The sequence below is a fragment of the Aegilops tauschii genome, chromosome 4, assembly GCF_002575655.3.
Source record: "Aegilops tauschii subsp. strangulata cultivar AL8/78 chromosome 4, Aet v6.0, whole genome shotgun sequence".
NCBI lineage: Eukaryota > Viridiplantae > Streptophyta > Magnoliopsida > Poales > Poaceae > Aegilops > Aegilops tauschii.
Window position 1 is genome coordinate 194,549,489 of NC_053038.3, and position 4,323 is coordinate 194,553,811.

Here is a 4,323-nt window from a genome sequence, read left to right on the forward strand (position 1 = left end):
ACTCAGTTACGGAGTAGCGTTTGGTCATCCCAAAGAAGATTGGTCACAATCGCGAGTACATGCACTAGCTCACGTCTTAGGACACAGTACGTATGTTGTACTAGAGACTCACATATGATCTATCACTCGTCTCACGGTTGGGTCTGTCCAATCTGATATCCATCCGAGCTCTTGTCCAGTCTCCCGTATCCGACCTCAAATCCGACCAGATCCATGTGGTCCGATAAGCATCCATTGTCCCATGGCTAGTGAGATCAACCCATCCACCGTATTGCATGTCGGTTTAGTTCGATATGTGTCCACACATCACTTTCCGACCATGGGCTATTTAGAATAATGTTTTACTTAGTTATGATTTTAGTTAGTTATGACTTTACTTAGTTATGATTTTTAATTGAATGCTTAAGTTTTTCCAGACCGGTTCTATTGGTTCCTAACCTATATAAGCCCCACCCTCCCCGAGTATGTACTCTTGCCCCCTCTCACCTGAATCAAACTAAGGGAGAGGTATTTCCTCCATTCGACCATGAATGGCTTAGCTTAGTTTCATATCCAAGGGACCTAGTAAGCCTTGGATGAATGAGAAAAAAAACATATTTGAGGCGATGTTGTCTTTGAATCAAAGTCAAGCACTTATCTAGTACGTGTCACCCTCGCTAACCATCAACACCCTCCTAATCTAGTGTCATCTCTCAAATTTGTCGTATCGTCATCCTTTCTCACCTCCACCTGAAAGCCACATCTTATCTGCTCCCTGCCGCTCTCCCTACTTGCAATCCTATCGTCTCCTGTCAACCCCAAACCCTAAGGGTAGGGTCGAATGTAGAAAAAAGAGCCACTAGGATGGCTGGTGATGGTGACATCGATGATGACTCCAGTGACCTAGTCGACTTTGGCCTCAACTGAACAAATGGCATGGGACGATGACATCACTAGCTAAGAACTGTTTTATCTTCCTTTTAAGCAATATAAAGACATACTCCCTCCGTCCCAAAATAACTGTCTCAACTTTAATACAACTTTGTACTAAAGTTAGTACAAAGCTGAGACACTTATTTTGGGACGGAGGGAGTATTTATCTATCTTATTTGCCTTTTTCAAGTTAGTTGTATTTATTTTCTCTTCATTTGAGCAATTTTTTAAAATTTGAAATTACTTGTAATAATACAATAATTTAAACAGTTAGTAAGAATTTGAAATAATTTTAGTTTTAACGAGAAGCATCTAGAACTTTTTTTTCTCCCTCTCCTATTTACCTTCGAGTATTTTTCGTCACATTTTCCTTTCTCTTAGCATGTTAATACGTTTTTCTGAGACTCACATGTCAATTAGTTTACAAGTTTGTAAAAAAGTCAGCGGAATTCAGTCCCGCCATTTTTTCTCTTATTTCCCTCCATTTTCCCACGTCAATGATTCCCCTCCATCTAATTTAAAAAAAAACTGAAACTGCTCGGTTGTTCCACAAAAATCTGCCCCTCATCTACTTGACCACCACGCGCACGGTTCCATCTTCCCCATCGACACCTCCACTCATCATGAACCCCGCCGCCGCCGCAAAGTTCACATTCCTCCTTGAGACCTTGATGCGCCATCTCTCTCTCCACCTAGCAGAGTCGTCTGTCGCCGCCCTCTCTCCACGTAGTTGCGCCGCGGGCGAGCCCTCTGCATGTCGTTGCTGCAGAGGAACTTCGCCCTGTACTGGTAGATCGTGCCTCTAGTGGCTGCATGATCGAGCACTCCACGGAGGCGATGCAGCTCGTTGTCCCCAACCCATTGATGTGCTCACCAACCTCGCATGGAAGATATCTGAGTTCCCCGTGTGCCGCGTGATTGGCTCCATCACCAACCTTCACTCCTCCAAGTTCAGATTCCTCATCGCCGAGCACCTCGGTGTCAATGCGCACAACGTGCAGGTAACTCAATGAATCTTCCTGAATGTAACCATGAATCCATGATTAATTACCTCGATCGAGCTTATAGTCGGAGTGGTGGGTGGATAATTGTTCCAGCGCGTTCCTTGCAGATCTTCTCCCCAGTGGCCGATTTATTCTCTCTCCCCACAGAAGCGAAGGACCCTCCCCTGCATTGTCGTCTCCTTTTGGCCCTCCTCTTCTCAGTAGGCCAGCAAGTACACATCTGAAGTAAGCATCTGACGGTGACAGTTGCACTCCTTTCCTCATGTCATGCAAATTACAGTACTAATCCTAGAATTTTCGTGTCCCATGATCGGATTGGAAGTGGAGGCAGATGCGAACTGAGGGGGATGAGGTCAAGTCTATTAGCTCGGATAGATGTAAGCAATTTTGACACATTCTGAAAAATAGCATATATAAAAGCTACATATCTAGCTTCAGGATTTGAGGTATTTTGCAGTTTGTATTAAACATAAACACCTCTGTTCTTGTTCTTGATATATGTATGCCCACATATGCTTCTGAAATATCATGCAGTATAATTTTTATTTTACTCAAGGACCAAACTTCACGCTTTGATATTCTTTTTGTAATTGTGTGCTAAACAAAAGTAGCTCAATTATTGTTATATGCATGCAGAATTGCATACATATGCTTCTTAAGACAGTGTAATCTGAATCTTTTACTTAAGGACCTACCTTCAGACTTTGAGCAATATTCTGTACTTATGAAACAGTTATGCTCTTGTTTTTGTTATGTAGAATGATCTTATAAGTTATAACACCACAACTTCTTATTTAGCAAAAAGTGCTCAACCTAGACTTTTGCGACATACAATTTGATGATCCTTAGATGCACTTTGGACAGCAAAGCAGCATCTGTTATTTCAAACACATGGTGTGCTCCCCTGATTTGTGTGCACCCTTTTCTTCTATTAACTAGTGTAGGATGCAATTTGTATGCTGGGCACATGCATGACAAGAAGGTCAAAAGAACAGCAATAGATGTCTTCTGTTCCACCACATACCAAGAACAATGACTTCTGCAACTACCAAACAAGTGTATGTTATGCATGATTCTTTGCAGGTTTTAAATTGCTTACATTAGAAAATCTTTCTCATCTACTTTCTTTTACATATGTAATAGGTTGGCACTATATTATTTTGAAGAGCTTGGGAAATCAAAACGAGAATGTTGCTCTTGCTACACTCTAAAGTATCGCAAGAATATAAAACTGATGACGTTAAACTTGGTAATGAGTTCTGAGCAGTATGAGTTGATCCTATGTTAGCAAAATATGACCTGTTGATATGACAACTAAAAGGATTAAAAGTTATTGGTCAGGCGACAAAATTAATTATCACATGACCTTCAACCTTCCTATGTTGCTCATCTAAATTTACTTCTCTATTAACTTGATTTTATCTAACGGCTCGTTACTGATATCATTTCTCTATTGTTGTAGATTGCCAAGGTAAATTGATGATGCATGTCTCACATTCACTGAACGGTCAAGAACGGGGTTACGTACTTCTAGATAGCTTCACATTACGTTTTGGAATGTTGTTTCCAGAGTTGATGTTTCAAACATTATGATTTATGATGGCCGAGATACCAATTGCAAGGCCAAGAATCGATGATAGTTTAAGTCTCGTAATCTTTGGACCATGTTGTTTGTAATGCAACAAAGCCGATTTAATATAAGAGATCTTTTTATTTACTATATATTTTGGTTCATATGCACTATCTCCATTGACCTAATAATTATGCATGAAAATATATAAAATAAAATTAATCGTACAGGCAATGTATGAATGCCTCTCGTCGTTGTAATGATCTGTTATGACCATTTTGGAAATTCTTTTGTGCATGGTAGGCACCAACGCATTTGAAGTGTTGTTAGACTCTAACTCTATACGTTGCAAACTTACAACGCTTATTCACATCGTTTACCAACGCATCTATATGTGTTGTTGTAGACCCTTGCAACGCCACCAACGGCAACGCATACTAATCCGTTGGTGTAGCTCTTAGCAACACTTATATGGACATACGACAACGCACCAATGCGTTGCTAAAGGGGGGTTCCTGTTGTAGTGGTGATCCATGGAGAGCACACATTTAAAAAAATGGAACTCATCGGAAAGAATCCTAAAACAACATTGTATTGGCCATCACAGCAACAAAGATGGAGATCCGTGAGTCCTTTTGAGTTGAAGTTAGTTTGTTCTTGTGGGCAGCAATGTAACCATCCTTCAACTGCTTCCTTCTCATATGAAGAGGATGATCCTGTTGTGCAAAGGCAAGAGAACAACTGAATGTTGCATCCCTATTTGCTCGAAAAAAAAGAAAGGAAATAATTAAAACAGCACAGATGAAGCACTTCTCGGGGACAATACCACTTTCTCAT

The 4,323-nt window shown here is 40.6% G+C and overlaps 1 long non-coding RNA gene across 3 annotated transcripts; it reads left to right on the forward strand.

The window, feature by feature from the left end:
• The first annotated feature begins 1,096 nt into the window (after nt 1-1,096).
• On the forward strand, nt 1,097-3,636 carry LOC109771984 (uncharacterized). Of its 3 annotated transcripts, XR_002235001.3 has the most exons (6): nt 1,097-1,913; nt 2,024-2,141; nt 2,239-2,293; nt 2,856-2,974; nt 3,060-3,165; nt 3,379-3,636. It is a non-coding gene; the product is annotated as an uncharacterized lncRNA (long non-coding RNA). The 3 variants fall into 3 exon arrangements; XR_005753235.2 differs by having other exon boundaries at nt 2,239-2,974; XR_012182798.1 differs by lacking the exon at nt 3,060-3,165.
• The last annotated feature ends 687 nt before the right edge of the window (nt 3,637-4,323 follow it).